The 21,392-nt window shown below is 35.2% G+C and overlaps 1 non-coding gene across 1 annotated transcript; it reads left to right on the top strand.

Moving 5' to 3' along the window:
• Window positions 1-12,839: 12,839 nt before the first annotated feature.
• Window positions 12,840-12,990, top strand: LOC144972158 (U12 minor spliceosomal RNA). The gene has a single exon (XR_013645303.1). It is a non-coding gene; the product is annotated as a U12 minor spliceosomal RNA (small nuclear RNA).
• Window positions 12,991-21,392: the final 8,402 nt, after the last annotated feature.

Genomic DNA, 21,392 nt, shown 5'->3' with positions numbered 1-21,392 from the left:
TACACCTGCTCCCTATTTAAACTAATTCCCCTTTGTCGTCCTTTTTCTTGGGTTCTTCAATTATAATTCTAGAACTTATTACTATCCCATTTTCTTCCATTTTGCTGGAGCTGATATGACCCAAATGTGTCTCGGACGCTGTAAAACCCTTACAATCAAACAAACCTGTAAAAAGATGATATATATGCATTTCCAGACAATCATTAAATTTTTTTGGATTTTTTTTTTTTTTGGTTCTTTTCCATCTTATGTGATTGTCTCTTGTTTGTAACGGTGGTAAATGTTTTACTATGAAATTTGATATCACAAGTAAAGTTGAAATAAATAATATAAGGAAGCATTTAACAGTTAAGAGGTCTTTATTGGAGTTATAATACCACCCAAGGATCTGGGATTTTTACATGGTTTCTATAGCATTAAACAGAAATAGGGATGACTTGCTACCTTTTGGATAGATCGCTATCATGGTGATTTAACTATTCCTTATTTTTGGTCAATTTCAATGAGTGGTAAGCATTATTTACCAGTCTTTGTTATTTTGTTGATGGACTAACACTCCAAGTGCTGTTCATTGGCGACCAGACCAATTTGCCTTCTCATCTTGTTTGAATTTTCAGATCAGTTAGTTTACATATTTATCAAAGATTGATGGAAACTTTTAAAGCCCCCCCCTCCACCCCCTTAAAAAAAATCTGGTTCCATCCCTGACTATTATTTTATCGATATTATAAAAGCACCCAGAAAGAAGACATTATTTATGTGACTGTCAATTTTTACTTTCTTGAACTAGTTGATTTTGAAGTACTTGTAGGTATGCATGCACTTTCCAAGTTTTGAGTTACCCAAAATTTACTTTTTCAATCCGGTAATTTGTTTGTGTGTCGTTTGTTAATTTGTCATGAAACATTTTACTTTACATCTTTCACTACCACTTTTATCATTGACATCATTTATGTCTTGCTTTATCAAGATCTTCATCGTTTTCATAGGTTATCAGAATTATCATCTTCATCATCATCATTATCATTGTATATTCTAACAACGTCCTTGATATTACAATAATTTCTGTTGTCAGTGTATAAAAAACAAACCAAAACTTGTTTTAATTTGCATCGCATTGTTGTTGTTATATCTTGCGAAACGCTTGTTAACTATTTATAAAGCATTTAGACTGGACTTTCTTGTGTTATATTACGTATTTATACATCTTATATCATTACCACTTGTACCATAACCGCCACCTTGTTATTGATCCTATTAAAATCCATTGTAATAATACACCCCCATATTTTTTATGTAATATTCACTGATAATCTATTAATGAAGTAATTGTGGTGCATACTGTATTGAATGTCTGTTTATAGAGCTGGTATTCTGTAAGACTTTATAATGGTGGAATGAATTTCAATTTGTAAGCGTTTGAGTGTATCCTTCATGGTGGGATCCTGGATGGGACTTTAAGGTAATGTCAAAGTAGGCACATCGGTGGGTTGCTCACTCTTGGAATTTTCTGTCCCCTATTTTTGAACCAGTCCCCTTTGTCTTACTTTTTCTTTCAATTGTAAATCTATTACCCTACATTTTTGACTATCCCATTTCAATTTCTTCCTTTTTACTGGCACTGAAATGACCTAAATGTGTCTAAAGCGCCATCAAACATTGAAAAACGAAAACAAACAAACATCTCCTGTCCTTTTAATTGTAAATTTAGACATTTTTGATGAGCCACAATGAGCCATAAAACCCTGAAAAACAACCAAAAGCAAGGGATTCCAAGCAAACTTTTAACATTTTGGAAGGTACAGAGCAGTTGTAAGGATTATAAAACTATTCTCCGACATGCAAAAAAAAACTGTAAAAATCGTTTATCTTTAATGTTACTGTCATAAATTTGCTGACAATGTGAATGTGTAATCTGTGGTCAGAGTTTACTCAAAGGGTCTTTTTTTCCCCCTCTATTAAACGTTTTAATCGAGCACTCTTGTAAATTTTTTAATGCAAACTAGACAAAGAAATTTGAGGAGTATTGGATAGTGATGTTTGTTGTCAGGAAGTTTTGTAAGAGTTGTTGAATGCCTTCTAACCTTCCACTAACCTCACACACATGTCCATTCCGTCTTAAATCTATTTAATGAGAATGGGAAGTCTCGTTTCCATGTCTTGTATTCGTAAATACCAAAATAAACACTTTTTGTACAGGATGTATTATATCAATATGTCAATTTTGAAACGGTCAGCGTATTCTACATTATAATGTTATGCAATAAAATTCTAATGCATGAATGATTTAAAAAGCTAAAAAACATTTTTGCATGAATGATTTAAAAAGCTGAAAAACAAAAATCCCACATTTTTGCCTGAATGATTTAAAAACTAAAAAGAACCCTGAAAAAAACCTGCTTTTTTTCTTACATCATATGACTGCTTTTGTACTCTGGAAAAAAATTCCTACTTTTAAATAATTTTTTTTTCAAAAACGTTTTCCCTCCAAATATCAATTAATTTAGATCCCCCCCCCCCCCCCCTCCCCCTCCCCCTTCCCCAATTTGTCACACTTGTCAAAATGTCTCAAACACAGGAATAGTTTTTGAAATAAGTGACAATTTTTAGACTTTTTATTTTTACAATTTTGACAAATTTTGGGGGTAGTTTGAATGCATGGATTTAAAAGTACGTGTTTTTATGAAAATGACAACACTTGTTTTGTCAGATTAAGGTCGGATACATTCAAAGCACACACCAGCAATTTTGTCACTGTGCTTGTCGTCCCCCCTCTCTCTCTCTTTGTTTTTAATCAATTTTTAAACTCTATTTGTTCATAACTTGGTAAGCTTCTGATTGTTGTATTCCTCTTGGACAGGATTTTCTGGATGGATTTTTATGGGTGACCTCAGACTAGACATAATATGGATATATTGGTCTTGTTTCTAACACAGTGTCTTCTATTCTATCAACACATCCCCATCGTCATGTCTTTTTCTTGGCCACTTAACAGTGATCTTAAAAAGAACCCAACAAATTTTAACAAATTATGTAGAAATGACAAAAGTGTCGTAACATTTTTTAAAACCAAGTATAATTTCATTATTGAACTCTGCATTAAAAAAGAAAGATTTCATATGCAAATTATTTTTGATTGAAAATTCTAGGCTGTGTGTAGTTAAAAACTACTTTGTAAATTTCTCTCAATGGTCCGAATGCTACTTAGTATTTATTATATGTTTGCATTTATTAACACAGGTTTTCATTTTGTCAATGGTCTTTGAATCAATCTTTTTAAAATTAATTTTGTTCATTTTTTGCTCATTTTTTTCTTCCTTTTATCGTGTTTTAAATTTCTTAAAAGGATTTTAAAAATTTCTTCCACGTGTTAAAAAAAAATAAATTAATTTTCATTTGATAACTATTCATGGTTTTTATTTCCATCACGATCTCCTTGGAATTACCACTCTCCCTAATGCTTAGCTTTATTTTTTTAGACAATGATTTGAAGAATCAGCCTTCGTACCTTTATTTCATTTTTTCATTAACAATTTGCATATAATTTTAGTTATTTGTCTTCAAATTTATGTTGCTCCCTATTGAAAAATAAAATAATTTAGTCATGTGGAAATTCAATCCAAATGTTTATTATAGTAACAGGGGTTACACATGCGAGGGCAAGCAGAGCGGAGCAGGCCAAGGAAGAGATGGTCGCATGACATAGCGGACTGCATGGGAACAACATCAACTACAGAGGCAGGGGTGAGCTTTTTTGAGCTTTTTTTTTTTATATAGCGCAATATCTACTAAACATGCTCAAAGCGCTTTACAAGGGGTCCCTGGCCAACAGCAACTTGTAACATTTAGGACGGGACATGACGCCTGTTATGCGATATTACAATTATTTTTTTTCAGAGACAAGGCTGTTAATGGCCAGGTACTCATTTTACACCTTAGTACGGTGAGAGAGTGTGAGTAAAGTGTCTTATCCAAGGACTCAACTATGCGCCGAGCGAGGCTCGAACCCATGACCTTCCGATCTGAAGGTGAGTGTGATACCACAAGGCCTCATAGCCGCAAGGCACAGATGAAAAATTTCATATTTCTGATCATTTAGAGTTTCAATTCACTTTTTTGGCCATCCCCTACACTTGGACCTGATGCAGGTGCTCACAAATTTACCTGAATGGCTTAATAATAGAATGGAATTATTCTTCTACTTCTTTGTACAAGTACAAGTATGTATGTCTTTCTCCTTTAATTGATTCTTGATCATTCTCCTCCTTCCCTCCAATGAACCCCCCCCCCCCCCCACCCACGTACTCCCTTTCAGTCACTTCTTGCCATGGATCATGGTGACCATCTTGTATCATGATATGATCTATATTTAATCAAAAAGTAATATTGTTGTTATTGCTATTGATATTGGTGTTGTAGTTGTTGTTGTTTGTTGTTATTGTTGTTGTTTGTTGTTGTTGCTGCTGTTATTATTATTATTATTATTATTATTATTATTATTATTATTATTATTATTATTATTATTATTATTATTATTACTATTATTGTCACTATTGATAACATTTACAGTGAAGATCAACTCCGACTATCACGAATCTGTGCCTGGCATGTTATACGTACTGCCCTTCTCGACTTATCAAGCCATGTATACTGTTAAAATATACTTACTTCTTCTGTGAGCAGCTCAGTTGACACACCATGCATAACAATACAATGCCTGTTTTCATACTTATTTCTTTTCTGATTTTCTGATATTATATTCATGGTTAAGTCTATTGTAAAATTTTGGCTTCTTGGGAGATTGAAAATTGTTAAGGACTATTAAGATTATTTTTTAAAAATTAAATTGAAAGACATAAAGTTTGGAAAGCATAATTTAAACTTTTTTTGCCTGTTGCAATCCTATGAACTAAAATTTACCAAAACAATGATAAAACAATGATGTCAAGTTTATTTTTTCTTTGTTTATCTTGTTTCTTTTTTTTTCTTTCTTTCTTTTGTATTTTGAGTTTAAAATTTTAATAATGGTTTAGTTGAAGTTTTATTTCTCATACTTATAGAACTTGAAACTCTGAGCTACTGAGACTCAGACAAACATAGTAAGTAAGAAAATAAATACATTTTGATTAAAAAATATATGGTTGTTGGGTTTAATTTCAGCCAGGATTGGAATAGTCGTCTGCTTACTGTTAATTTATGTATTCACTATTTTTTTTTTTTTTGGACTCCCTCACCCTGGATTCAGGTCACTCAGATTTAATGTTGATGCTTCTGCTGTGTGACCACTTGTTGCCAAGCCTGACATGCTGCTCCCATGGATGCATTTTGAAACTATTATCTTATGGTGTGAGCCTCGGGTTATTCATCAGCATGCAGTGCTTACACCTTTGGAAATTAACGTCAGTTATCGTCCTATCTTTTATTAAAACCAGTGGAACTTTTTTTTCCCTTTTTTCTTTTCTTTTTATTTTTTTTAATTTTTTTTTTTTGGTTGATTATTTTTGAGAGATATTGATGTATAAGGGATCGAGTCGGTTGTTTTTTTTGTTTTTGTTTTGTTTTGTTTTTGTTTTTATAGTACCTACAGCAGAAAGTTTGACGATCGATACCTGTGTCTCTCTCAATTTTGGTATTTTTCATATGGTTGGTTCACTTCACGTTTAATTTATATAATATAATAACAACTTTGAGCTGTGATTAATTCTATAATGTTTACTCGTTTTGTTGTTTTTTATTACTCTGTGTTTACTAGAATTAATAATAATATGCTTATATAAAACTTTGTTGGGGTTTTTTTTTTCCAATCTCGTTTTCATTATGTATATTCCGTATGATTAACTATTGTTGTTGTTGTTATTATTATTATTATTATTATTATTATTATTATTATTATTATTATTATTATTATTATTATTATTATTATTATTATTATTATTATTATTATTATTATTATTATTATTATTTTCATTATTACTATTAATATTATTATTTATATCATGAACACTTTCTTATCCTTTTTTATTAACACACACTATGTATTTGTATTGACTCACTGTGTTTGAGGTGTGAGAGCATGCTTGTTAAGAATTTGGTTTGCATTTTCTTTGTTATAAAATCCCTTTGTGACTCTACGCAAATAATATTGTTACTCACTGAACTATTATTATTATTATTATTATTATTATTATTATGTATCAATACGTTTATATATTTTGCTTATATCATCATCACTTCGTCATCATCATCGTCATCATATTTTAAGTTGTGAAAAGAATTACCTGAAATATAACATTATTATTCCAGTATCCTGTGTTGTGTTTACTTTTTTGGTGCTTTAAACTTCAGATCTACAACTTTTCCTCTATATCATCTTTCTTTTCATTGACGCTGAAATGACTTATTTGTGTTGTAGGCGCCGTAAAACCCCTTAAAACAAAAACAACAAAGTGGTGATTGATTTACTTGATCTTTTTCTTATATATATATATATATATATATATATATATATATATTATATATATATATATATATATATATATATATATATATATATATATTATAGAGAGAGAGAGAGAGAGAGAGAGAGAGAGAGAGAGAGAGAGAGAGAGAGAGAGAGAGAGAGAGAGAGAGAGAGAGAGAGAGAGAGAGAGAGCAATTGCACGTTTAATTAGATCAAAGCGCTTTAAAAGGGGTTCCAAGCTAACACTTAACATGTTGGACAGTATAGAACAGCTGTAAAATATCATTCTACAGAGACAATACTAAGCCAATATGCCTTACATTACATCTAGTCCAGTTAGGCTGGGATGTAGATATATGAGCTACTAACAGGCTAGGGCCTTTTGACCTCCCACGATGGGCAGGAGGTCACGTACTGTGTTTTTCATTCCCCTATATCTGTTTTCTGAGTTGCTCTTGTCTTTGTCTTGGAATGGGGTTACTTGGGTTATGTCCTGGCCCTTGCCGGAGTCCTTGGCTGAGTGGGAAACAGTCAAATGTATGGTTTTTGGAACATGATATGTTTCTCTTCGTTAATCATCTCTCTGTTATGTACTGTTATATTTGTTCGATGAATATATTATGATTTGTAAACATTTGAGTGTATTCCTCTTAGTGGGATCTTGTGCTGGTGTCTGGTTGAGATTTAGGGGATCTCAAACTGAGTACACCTGGGTGGGGTTCCTGGCCTCCCATAGTGGGCAGGGTGGCACTTACTGTGTCTTCTATCCCTGATATCTGTTTTCCAATTTGCTTTCTGTCTTTGTCTTGGAATAAGATTACTTGTTTTGCCTTGGCCCTGGCCGTAGTGCTTGGCTGGGAGGGAGAAAGTCTAATGCATAGTTATCATTTTGGGAGATGATGTTGTTTTCCTTGTTAAGCATCTCTCTGTTATGTATTGTTATATTTGTTATTTTGAATGTATAATGTAAGCATTTGAGTGTATTCATCTTAGTGGTGACTGGTGTCTGGGTGAGACTTTTAAGTGATATCAAACTACGTACATTGATGTTGTGCTCTTGGAATCTACATCGGTTCCCTATTTGAACCAATTCCCCTTTGTCTTACTTTTTTCCTCAAGTCTTTTTAATTGTAATTCTAGAATCTTTTTACTACCCAATTTTCTTCCTTTTTACTGGCGCTGATATGACCTAAATGTGTTGCAAGCGCCGTAAAACTCTTAAAAACAAATAAAACAAAGCTAAGTACATTGGTAGTGTGCCCTTGGAATCTAAACCTGTTCCCTTTTGAACCATCGTTCCCCGTTGTCTTACTTTTTCTTCAAGTCCTTTTAATTACACGTCAAGAATGTTTTCACTGTCCAATTTTCTTCCTTTTTATTTACTGGCGCTGATATTACATAAATGTGAGATCCTGTGTTTGTGTCTGGACGAGACTTTTGGGTGATCTCAAACTAAGAACATTGATAGTTTGCTCTTCGAATATACATCTGTTCCGTATTTGTACCAGCCACGTTTGTCTTTCTTTTTCTCGTGTGCTTATAGTAGTAAACATTTTTTTTGGACTATCCTAATTATTCTTCCTTTTTACTGGCGCAGAAATGACCAAAATTGGTCACTAGCGCCGGAAAAATCAAGAAAAAACAACAACAATCCAATGATAAATGAATAAGGAACTGTGTTTTCAGTCCACCGGTGAACTGAAAACACAGCTGTGTATTCAGTCCACCGGAAATAAAAATATTTAAAAAGGACCAATTCTCGTCTATACTTACCCTAATCGATAGTGGCAACTTTGATACTGAGCCTATTATAGGCATCATCAGAAATTTACAGACATAAAATTCATAGCAATTCAACGGCTGAATAATATAATTTACAGTGTTTTATTTACGCTCAGGAAATCTTGATTGAGAGTCGAGAGTTGTTCGAAACCGGGTGCCTGAAATAGATCTCAATTAATAGATCTCAATTCTCGAAACCGATTTATCAAACATTGACGAGATTCTTACCGTGGCTGCGAGATAGCCATTGGCCTGGCCAATTTGGCCAAAATTGACCACACAGAGAATAATGTTCCTACAATTAATTTAAAGATTATGAAGTCATTAATAAGTGCCAGAAGGACAATAGAGAATTTAAAAAATTTTTTTTCGCGGCGGTGGTGGTTTGACCTGCACTTATTGGTACATCGACACTCGCCTCGAGGTGAGAGCGTGCTCTACGTGTGAGCTATCCACGAACACAAATTCGTTTTAACCCAAAGTCATTTCTAGATCCCCTCCCCCCCTTCTTGATCGCCGATTCGTTCACCACCATCGCGAAGTAATTTTGACCAGCATTAAGCTATAGCAATTTCTATCACAAATATAACTAGAAACATTGAGACATAGTATGCTCCGTTATGGGGCGACATTTTTAATTCAGAATGAGTGGAGCAGGCCTTGTTGGTAAACAACAAGATATGAAGTGAGTAGAAAAGTACCAACATAATGTGTCCTGCTCACTACTTTTCTGAATTAAAAATTCACCATACACGGAGCTATTCAATGTCTCAATGTTTCTATGTTTTGTTTTGTGATTGAATTTGGTTATTAGCTTATATGCTGGTCAAATACTTCGCGATGGTGGTGAACGAATCGGCGATCTCAAGAAGTGGGTTGAGAGGGATTAGAAATGATCTTGTGGTTTGAAAACGAATATTTTTGTGTACGTGGATAGCTCACAGCGTCAAGCACGTCTCACTGCAGGCGGAGTTGTCGTACCAATAAGGTCGCAGGTTCAAACCCCACCACCGCCGCGAAAAAAATTTTTTATTCTCTATTGTCTTCTGGCACTTTTCTACTCACTTCATATCTTGTTGTTACCAACATAAGTGCCTGCTCCATTCACTTTTCTGAATTAAAAATTCACCCCATACACCGGAGCATACTCAATGTCTCAATCGTTTCTATGTTATATGTTTGTGATGAGAATATTGGCTATTAGGCTTAACTGCTGGTCAAAATTACTTCGCGATGGTGGTGAACGAATCGGCGATCTCAAGAAGTGGGTGAGAGAGGGATCTAGAAATGACTTTGGGTTTGAAACGAATATTTTTGTGTTCGTGGATAGCTCACACGGTAGAGCCACGCTCTCACCTGCCAGGCGGAGTTGTCGTACCAATAAGGTCGCAGGTTCAAACCCCACCACCGCCGCGAAAAAAATTTTTTATTCTCTATTGTCTTCTGGCACTTTTCTACTCACTTCATATCTTGTTGTTACCAACATAAGTGCCTGCTCCATTCACTTTTCTGAATTAAAAATTCACCCCATACACCGGAGCATACTCAATGTCTCAATCGTTTCTATGTTATATGTTTGTGATGAGAATATTGGCTATTAGGCTTAACTGCTGGTCAAAATTACTTCGCGATGGTGGTGAACGAATCGGCGATCTCAAGAAGTGGGTGAGAGAGGGATCTAGAAATGACTTTGGGTTTGAAACGAATATTTTTGTGTTCGTGGATAGCTCACACGGTAGAGCCACGCTCTCACCTGCCAGGCGGAGTTGTCGTACCAATAAGGTCGCAGGTTCAAACCCCACCACCGCCGCGAAAAAAATTTTTTATTCTCTATTGTCTTCTGGCACTTTTCTACTCACTTCATATCTTGTTGTTACCAACATAAGTGCCTGCTCCACTCACTTTTCTGAATTAAAAATTCACCCCATACACCGGAGCATACTCAATGTCTCAATCGTTTCTATGTTATATGTTTGTGATGAGAATATTGGCTATTAGGCTTAACTGCTGGTCAAAATTACTTCGCGATGGTGGTGAACGAATCGGCGATCTCAAGAAGTGGGTGAGAGAGGGATCTAGAAATGACTTTGGGTTTGAAACGAATATTTTTGTGTTCGTGGATAGCTCACACGGTAGAGCCACGCTCTCACCTGCCAGGCGGAGTTGTCGTACCAATAAGGTCGCAGGTTCAAACCCACACCGCCGCGAAAAAAATTTTTTATTCTCTATTGTCTTCTGGCACTTTTCTACTCACTTCATATCTTGTTGTTACCAACATAAGTGCCTGCTCCACTCACTTTTCTGAATTAAAAATTCACCCATACACCGGAGCATACTCAATGTCTCAATCGTTTCTATGTTATATGTTTGTGATGAGAATATTGGCTATTAGGCTTAACTGCTGGTCAAAATTACTTCGCGATGGTGGTGAACGAATCGGCGATCTCAAGAAGTGGGTGAGAGAGGGATCTAGAAATGACTTTGGGTTTGAAACGAATATTTTTGTGTTCGTGGATAGCTCACACGGTAGAGCCACGCTCTCACCTGCCAGGCGGAGTTGTCGTACCAATAAGGTCGCAGGTTCAAACCCCACCACCGCCGCGAAAAAAATTTTTTATTCTCTATTGTCTTCTGGCACTTTTCTACTCACTTCATATCTTGTTGTTACCAACATAAGTGCCTGCTACAATTAATTTAAAATTAACATTTACATCTATTTTTAATTTTTCATAGTCCTTTAGAATTTTTTTTGTGATTATCAAAACCGATGAATTTTCCAAGGAGATCAGAGTATTAGTATTGCTTGCCCAAGTAAGGTTCTATTTGATCACTTTTCACATCGATCACTGGCCTCGAGTACGGCTGTGCTTCGAGGCCTTCCCCCTCTCCCCCCCCCCCCCCCCCCCCGTCCCTCTCTCTCTCTCTCTCTCTCTCTCTCTCTCTCTCTCTCTCTCTCTATCTATCTATTTATCTATGCATCTATCTTTACTCTATCTCCAATCTCTCCCACCCCCCTCCCCCCTTTTTCTCTCTGACGCTCCCTTAAACACATTCAAGACCCTATAACTAGAAAGATGTTCTCTATTTTTCTTTTATCTTTTTTTTTTATTTTTTTTATTTTATTTTTTTTTTTGGTTGGTTTTTGTTTTGTTTGTTCGTTTTTCTCCAGATTCATATTGTTACGTACAAAAACTACACAAGGCAATACATTTTGACGCCTCACTGTGTTCTAAATTAAAATAATAATCTTAAAAGTGAGTAAAAGTAAATCATTTTTTTACAAATTTAAAAGTCGATCAAACTTCTCAAGTCACCAGGAACGTGTTGAACTTGAAAATTAAGAATTTCTTGCCAAGGGAGTACACACTCCCATAGTGGGCAGAGAGGTACATTCTGTGTCTTCTATCCCCCTATGTCTGTTTTCCAACATGCTTTCTGTCCTTGTCTTGGAATGAGTTTGGTTTTGTCCTGGACCGGATACCCTGACTGGGAGGGAAACAGTCAAATGTATAGTTAGTTTTGGGAGATGATATTTTTTTCCTCATCTCTTTCATGCACTGTATTATGTTTTGTTTATGTATTATATATGGTTTGTAAACATTTGAGTGTATTCCTCTTAGTGGGGACCTGTGCTTGTGTCTGGATGAGACTTTTGGGTGATCTCAAACTAATTACACTGATAGTGCGCTCTTGGAATCTACATCTGTTCCCTATTTGAACCAATCGCCCTTTGTCTGCCTTATTCTTGGATGCTTTCATTGTAATTCTAGAACTTTTTACTATCCCATTTTCTTCCTTTTTACTGCCGCTGATATAACCTAAATGTGTTTACAAGCTAGCACTTAACATGTAGGGCGATGCAGAGCACCTGAAAGGCGCTATTACAATAATTGGGTGTGTAACGTAAATTCTGTCATTGCGCAATGCGTTTTACATTCTTGACTCGGATGTTGAAACGCGTACCTAGCTATGAGAGGTGACTGAAAATATTTTAAAATCACAATGTAACCATTTAAAAAAAAAAAGGGTGGGGGGGGGGGGGGGGGGGGGGGAGAGAGAGAGAGAGAGAGAGAGAGAGAGAGAGAGAGGGGGGGGGGTGCATAACTCTATTCAACTTCGTCACACCCCACTGCCTACCCGTCTCCTAAAATGAGTGAGTAAAAAAAGAAAATAAAACCTTACACCCCACTGAGTGAAGAGAGAGAAAGAGGGGGGGGGGGGGGCGAAGAGAAAATCAACATTTATATACTCTATATTGACTCGGGAAATCAATATAAGAAAGAAAAAAAAGTCGATGTTGACTGCTATCGAGGCCATCGTTATGTTATAGCCTGACACTGCAGTTTTATCCCTTGACTGAATTATCTCCCTTATAATTGATGAGGAATATATAATGGCTGTAATAAGTGCGAAAACATCATAATTACTTGTTTATATTTTATTTATGACTATTTTAATTAAAATTGTTTCCTTATGTTGAATATAATATAATTATAATATATATAGCATAAACTATTTATTAGTATACGAATTTTCGATCGATATGTGTAATATTATACAAAAATTTATATAACAAATTTACGTGATTCCCTCCCTTATGCCTTAAACTAATGAGTAAGGAAAATAACGAGCCTGGGTAATTACAGGCTCCTAGACTTACTTGTTCTAGAAGAATTTGTCTAAGGGACAGGTCGCCCTCACGGTGTTCCACCTACTTTGTGGGACGCCTGGGTAGAGTGATCTCCCTTTAAATAAGATACAATTCCATGGATAGCCCAGTTAATTTAGGTATACATTATATGCTTTCTTGATAGGGTTCTTTTTGCCAAAAAATACTTATATAATATAGGTATAACTTTAACTGGGCATTCATATTGAATTGAATAAATTATTTATTGTCGGTAAAAATACATATGCATACATCTTTTAAACCAAAACACACACACACACACACACACACACACACACACACACACACAAACTAGAACAATCTGTGTAATATTATAATGCCACTTATAAGCATTCATTCATTAAAAAAAAATTCTTCTTCTGCTTTTATCTGTTTCTCCCTTTTAAATATTTTTTATCTCAAAGAACATGCAATGTATAATGTCCAAGATATTATTATTGTTTCTTATGTTTTAAGGACATTTGGTCCATGTTAAAGCCCGATTAGTGATATGATAATAATTATAATAATAATAATAATAATAATAATAATAATAATAATAATAATAATAATAATAATAATAATAATAATAATAATAATAATAATAATAATAATAATAATAATAATAATAATAATGATATTTTATAACAAAGTCAAGCGTTGTTGATCTTGATACCTACACAATGAAGTATGTGTTGAAATCAAATGAGTTGTTAAAGATTGTTGCACCAGTTCCAATAATCTTGTAACAACCCAGCCATCCATGTACAAGCAAATGAACCAATTAGAATAATAGTGGAAATGAAACTGAGGGGGAAAAACACACGGAGAGATTAAAAAAAAAAACAAAAAAAACAACCGAAACTAAACTGACAAAACATTGATTTAAAAAAACATATTTAAAAAAAAATGAAATGTAAACGCTCAAGGAATAAGACATTTACAAAAAAAAATCAACAAAACAAACAAATAAAAAAAAAAACAAATACCAAAAAGAATCAAAAAGCAACACAAAACAAAAAGCAAACAAACAAACAAACCCAAAAAATAGACAAATATATATATATATATTTTTTTTAAATATATATATTATATTATATATATACTAATATCAGAATAATTAAGAATTGCGACCCCGTGAAAGATCTTGCTTGATATTTTCATTGACGATCAGAACTTGGTGGGTGACACTCATTATTGTATTTGTTATCTCCCTTGCAAAATGAATGACGTGAGGCCAGGGGAAAATTATGTATTATGTTTTATTAAATATACGGATGGATGAATGAATGAATAAATAAATCAGTGGGTCGGTTCTTGGATGGACGAATGAATGAATGAATGGATAGATGAATGAATGAAAGAATGAATGACTGAAAGGAATTATCGAATGAACAGATGAATTAATAAATAATTTACGGAATGAAAAAAATATGAACAAATGAAAGAATGATTGAATGACGGGATGGATATTTTCAGATAAGTTTCTTATAACTTATATTAATGGGACATAGAACACACCGTACGCCAAAAAATGTATATACAAAAAAGCACCCCCCCCCCCCCTATTTTAATCGATCTATATTTGAAAGAGGAGTTTTCTTGCCAAAATTTTATATTGGTTCGTGTTTTGTGTTCTTTTTTTTTTTTTTCTTTTTTTTTTCAGAGTACGGCAGTATTCGTTTGCCATGAAACTTGAGTTTGAGTTTGAGTGACCAGAATATTTCTTCCCTAGACAGGAATGCACGATCAATTTACAGAACTATCTCGGAACCATCAGGTAGATTTGAAGCTGTCAGACACAATACATGTCACGCGAACAAACTGATGTTGTTTATTTTGGTGTTTTCTAACTCGCGAGGTTCAAAGTTTGAGAGTTTTTGTCAAAATGCAGGTTTAACATCCGAACTCACTTATGGGCCTAGTTTAGCATTGTTTTAATGTACAATATTTTGCGTCTTTAAAAAAAAAAACATTTTTTTTTTTTGAGATTTCCATTACAACAATGAAAGAATTGGGTTATCAGACCTGCAGATAAGTGCATGTCAGTCCATAGCTATTTGAAGGACGAGTTTTATGGCTAAATGTTTAAATATGTGTTTTTCCAGATACGGCAGTTAACTGGTTAACGTTTTAAGTCCGCACTAATAGCGCTCTAAAAATAGTTATTATTTAAAAAGCCGTTAGAAAGGTGATCTCCACCAATACACAAGACGCGCCCAAGACCTTGACTGCTGGAGGTCCATTTCTCGTCAACCCCCCTGGATCAGGGACGACACACATAATAATGATGATGATGTTGATGATGATGATGATGATGATGATGATGATAATGATGACGGTGATAATGATGACGACGATGATGATGATGACGATGATGATGATGAGAAAGGAGATCAGTTCACCAAATTCTCTCTCACGTTAAAAGTAACGCATAGATCAGACGTTTGGCAAAAAAATGAACTTTTATATTGGGCAATATCCACTAAATTATGTGCTCAAAGCGCTTAACAAACGGTCCCTGAAAACAGCAATACATAACATGTAGAACGAGACATGACGCCTGTTAGGCGATATTACATTTTGTTTTTTTTTACAATAACAACACTGGTTATGAAGGTGACGCCACTCAACTGTTTGGAATAAGCATTGCTATTTGACTGCCATATTGATGGCATGCGTTTATTTACTCACCAACCCTATCCATGTCGGCCACGCCTATTTTGGCTGATAGAATTGGTGAGTATTTAAGCGCATGCCATCAATATATATATATATATATATATATATATATATATATATATATATATATATATATATATATATATATATATATCAACCATTGCCTTGACAAACAGCTGGTGAATATGATTTCTTCATGTTTTGAATAAACCGCATTATATCTCTTACCAGAAAATGGCCAAATGTGGGAAAAATCGAAGGAATAAAATTACCCCAAACTTGTTGCATAGGCTTAATATTAATAAGCCTGACATGTCAATATTTATTATCTTTTAAAAAGTCATACGTTTATAAAATTATATATATTATATTATATTATAACCATCACACAGAACAACGTGTTACCTCTAACGTTTATTTAGATAGAATGAAGTTGACGTCACTCGAGTCTTTGTTATTGTTTTTTGTCATCCGCGTTTATGAGTAATTCTCACTTAACTGTATTAGCCAGAGTATAAACGTTTAAGGTTACACCAAAGAGTGTGTAGGGTAACGTAGTTACCAAGAGCTCTCACTTCTCTTAACCGCAATGCTGTTGTCGCGTGCCAGGCGAGACAGCGAGGTGGGTGTGCTCCGCGTGTATCATGCGCGCTAGGCTTACTGATACAATGAAGAAAATACGAGTAGAAGACGGAAGATGCTTGGCTTCACCAAAAGCGGGAAGTGAGAGCTCTTGGTAACATAACAATCGTTACCTATACGCTCTTTGGTTACACATAGTTTTGTGTGTTGATCCGTTATACTTCCGGATGTCAATGTTATGAGCTTCTTAGCCAAGCGCATTCTATCTATAGATAGTTCATAGATGACGTCACTCAGGTCTTTGTTATTGTTTTTTGCCATCCGCGTTGCCATCCGCGTTTATGAGTAATGCTCACTGAGCTGTATTAACCAGACTATAAACGTTCATGGATACACACAGTTTTGTGTGTTGGTTCGTTATACTTCCGGATGGCAATGTTATGAGCTTCTTAGAGGGACTTCAGTGAGAATAATTAACCCAACTGGCGGTATAAAAACAATAACTAAGAGATGAGTGACGTCATCCACATATGTTTTTTAGAGATATATGAAATAAAAATTTTCTGGTCCAAAAAAATATCAAAAATTAAAACAAACACCCCCCCCCTCTCCCCCCCCCCCCCCCCCCAAAAAAAAAAAAAAGAAAACAAAGCGAAACAAACAACATCAAAAATCAAAACAACGCAAAAAAAAAAAAAAATAAAATAAACAACAAATAAAACCCAAAGAGAAACAACCCCCTTCCTCCCCAAAAAAAATAATAGAAAAAAAAAATAAAAAAAAAACAAAAAAAAAAAAAAAAACAGCAACAACAAAAAGAAAGAAGAAGAAAAAAACAACAACAAAAGGCACTTTAAAAAAAGAGGAAGTTTCATCGTTGTGTGATAGGTAGATAGAGTTTGACCACCAGCTAGCCTTGAATCATTTTCGGAACGCACCAAATTCACTCAGTGCTCTCTTTCAACGTGGGGAATTCAAACGTAGTTTCCATGTGTAGAATCTTCACAGACAACGGAAGTAGATATAGCGTTTTCATTACAACTCGTTATATTTTAGAGTGTGCTGGCGATTAACGATGAAACTATTTGGTGTGTCATAGCAGAAATATTAATTTCATTGTAACTGAAATGTGTGGTAAGTTGAAAATTTAGACATTGTATTATGATTTGTTTTGTTTTGTTTAGTTTTGTTTTTCTTTCCGTGGGTATGTATGTCTGTTTGCACATCTTTCGAGGTCTGATAACCCCGCTTTAATATCGGTGTTTGAATGAGAAGGATCGCTGATAGAACGAATTTGACGTAACTCAGGTCTTTGTTATTGTTTGTTTGTTTTGTTTTGTTTTTTGTTGTTGTTTTTTTTAATGAGTAGTTCTCACTAAATTTTATAGATAGTATGCGCTTGGCTAAGAAGCTCACAACATTGCCATCCAGAAGTATAACGGATCAACACACAAAACTATGTGTAACCTTGAAAGTTTATAGTCTGGTGAATACAGTTTAGTGAGAATTACTCACAAACGCGGATTGCAAAAAACAATAACAAAGACCTGAGTGACGTCAATTTCCTTCTATCAATAAAACGATCAAGGTTACACATAGTGTTATATGTTGGTACGTGATATCCGACAGGAGTACTCGTATTTTGGATAAACGCACAGCATCAATAGTGTTCACCGTGTGGACATAATCTCTGATAAACGCATTTACCTAAGTGATGCTATGCATTTAGCTAAAATACTCACAACATCCGCCAGACGGTTATAACATACCATCACACAAAACTGTGTGTAACCTTGATCGTTTATAGAAGGAACGAAGTTGACGTCACTTACCACTTTGTTAATATTTTTAGATCAGATTTTAGTGATTAGTTCTCACTAAAAGATATAAATTAGACAATAGAAGGAGCAAAATACGCTTCAACAGTCATGTCGTCACTCCCCTCGTTATGACGAATGGTAACTTAGTAACTGGCTCTAAACTATCGGAAAAATGGCGGACGCCCTTATGAAATATTTCTCCGACGAGCATAAAAGTGTATCCAGAGGGAAAAAAACCCCATTATAAATCTGATCATGTTTTGACTTTTACACATTCTGATCACAAGACATATGAAAAGTTCTAACCAGCATGAAGAATAAAAAGTACAGATTTTCTTTGTTTAGAACCACGATGGCCGCCGTTGCTTGGCGACGTGACATCAGACTATTGAATCCAATTGTTTGCTGATGTTGGTGTATTTCGAAGGAGGGGGTTTATACCCATTAACATTTAAGATCAACCATCAAAACCACAATAACCCATCCCCTCCCCCACCCCAAATCCCAAGAGAGAAGAAGAACCCCCCCCCCCTCTCCCCACAGTCCCCGAAAACAAAGAAAACAAACAAAATTAAACAAAGTAACTACAAAAATATAACAAAACACCACCACCAACAACAACAAAACAAAAATAAAAACCTCTCGAAATAAAACATCAACAACAACAACAACAAATAATAACAGTAACAACAACAAAATAAACAAAAAACAAACAAACCAAATCTATGCCAGAATAACAACTCCTTTCCCCACCCGACCGCTACCACTAGTGTATCCCACACACCTCATAGCGAAAAAGACCAGACACCCCAATATCCTTGAGGCTTCAATCTGTAGACCCATCATTACGTTTCGGATCACGTAACGCTTCAGCCATCGAGACACTAACACCCTATCATTACTCTTGCATTTTCCAGGAAAATTGACTTTTGTTTTTGATTACTTTGGTTGGTACCTATCCCTCTGGCTAAATTTGATCTTCTTCTTCTTCTTCTTCTTCTTCTTCTTCTTCTTCTTCTTCTTCTTCTTCTTCTTCTTCTTCTTCTTCTTCTTCTTCTTCTTCTCTTCTTCTTCTTCTTCTTCTTCTTCTTCTTCTTCTTCTTCTTCTTCTTCTTCTTCTTCTTCTTCTTTCTTCTTCTTCTTCTTCTTCTTCTTCTTCTTCTTCTTCTTCTTCTTCTTCTTCTTCTTCTTCTTCTTCTTCTTCTTCTTCTTCTTCTTCTTCTTCTTCTTCTTCTTCTTCTTCTTCTTCTTCTTCTTCTTCTTCTTCTTTTCCTTCTCCTGCTCGGGACTCAACTGAGGAATGTCTATTGTTGTTACTCCTGCGCTGTGGAACGTCTTCGTTCCCAAAACTCTGGCCCCGACATTGTATCGTTGGGATTTGCACTTGTCATATATTACTCCATTCGACTCAGGTGTGGATGAGTACATGGATGGAATAAGTGGCGTATATATGCGTTCTTATAAGATATGACGATAACATGCAGCTTGTCCTATATAAACTTTTAAAAATGATTTCATGAGGGCCTTTTAGAATAACTGAGGCATTGTTAAAAGTTGTCCTTCAGAGCCATAGGGCCCATGGGGCCAATTTTATAGCGTGAAATGGACACAACATCCTTTGGATAGTATGTTTTTCTATCACAAAGTACTTCCGTCAGATTTTAACTGACTCAGCTACCCAATCACTTCTGGGTGGACGCGGGGATCAGAAGAACAAAATCTCGACTTCTACCGGGATTAATCTCAGTCCATTTACGTTTGGAGCGAGTGCTCTACCAAATGAGCTGTCGAGACTGCTTGGTCTTTCATACACACCTTTTCGGAATTTCATCTTACACCAGTTCTTGCTCCCCAATTTTGTCATCATTCAACTTGGCATATTTGTGACCAAATCCTCAAAACGGTATAATGTCGGGGTGACTAAGATGCTGAAAATCGAATTTATGACCAAAAATATCAGTCTTGTGTTGTATTTATATGTTTTATTTAGGAGAACAATGGGCCAGCGTGGCTCAGTTGTACGGTCTTTGCTTTGTAACCGAAAGGTACCGAGTTTGAATCTCCGCTGCGCTGCATGGCCTTGAGCAAGTTACCTCGCCCTAGCCCAACTTGCGGCGCTGCACTGCGGCTGAGTTATTCCAGTATTCCCTTGGGATAGACCTTAAAGGCAAATTTCCCTTAAGTGATGAATAAAGGGAATTTTATTTTTAAAAATTATTTTTGTTTCAACTCTCTCCTTACTGATGATTTTCAGTATTTTCCCCAAAATGGCAGGCTTACCCAGCAGAAAAATTGATTTTTAAAAACTCAAACAAGCTCTCTACAAATCAACTTTATATTCTTATTAATTAAACAAAGATAATTGTGATTTACAGAATAAATCTGAATAAGAACTAATGTATAATGCGTCATAACAAATGTGACCATTTTGCCTGAGGTGGTAAGGGGAGGGTTAACTACTGTAGTTTTTAGAACGACAAAAAAAAAACAAAACAAAACAAAACAGCACTTCATAATAGTTGACCAGTTTGGCTATAATTTGACATTTTAGCATTTCAATCATCCCGACATAATACTGTTTTGAGACGTTGGGTCACCTTGCAGTGTTTTGATTGTAAGATTCTCGTTGAATGAAAATGCTGAACTCAATATTTATCAATCAATCTGCCCTCAGTTTGTCTCTCTTTTTATAATTTTTTCCCACATACTTCATCTCCATCGCTCTACATTTCTCTCTCTCTCTCTCTCTCTCTCTCTCTCTCTCTCTGTCTCTCTCTCTCTCTCTCTTTTCTTTCTCTCTCTTTCTCTTTATATGTATGTATGTATATACATTCAGAAAAGTGAGTGGAGGAGGCATTTATGTTGTCCATCCTCTCTTTGCTTTCTCTCTCTTACTCTCTCCCACTCTGCCTCTCTCTCTCTCTCTCTCTCTCTCTCTCTCTCTCTTTCTTCTTTCCTACTCTTCTTTCTCTTTACTCTTTCTGTCTCTTTTCTTCTCTTCTCTTCTCTCCTCTTCTCTCTCTCTCTCTCTCTCTCTCTCTCTCTCTCTCTCTTTCTCTCTCTTTCCTCTCTCTCTCTCTCTCTCTCCCTCTCTCTCTCTCTCTCTCGCTATCCCTGTCTCTCCTTCTCACACACTCTCCCTGTCTCTCTTTCTCCCCATCATTGCACTCCTTATAGTGATATAAATATAGTAAAAAGCATTGACTGCGAAAAAACAAAACAAAACTCAAAACACAATTCTGAAGACAATTCACTTGACATAATTGGCTCAATAATTACATTCATCATCATCATCATCATCATCATCATCATCATCATCATCATCATCATCATCATCATCATCATCATCATCATCACCATCGTCATCATCATCATCATCATCATCATCATCGTCGTC

The sequence above is a fragment of the Berghia stephanieae genome, chromosome 4 (assembly GCF_034508935.2).
Source record: "Berghia stephanieae isolate SIO BIC M18660-M18661 chromosome 4, UCSD_Bste_1.3, whole genome shotgun sequence".
Classification (NCBI taxonomy): Eukaryota; Metazoa; Mollusca; class Gastropoda; order Nudibranchia; family Aeolidiidae; genus Berghia; species Berghia stephanieae.
This window is presented reverse-complemented; position numbering and strand designations above follow the sequence as displayed.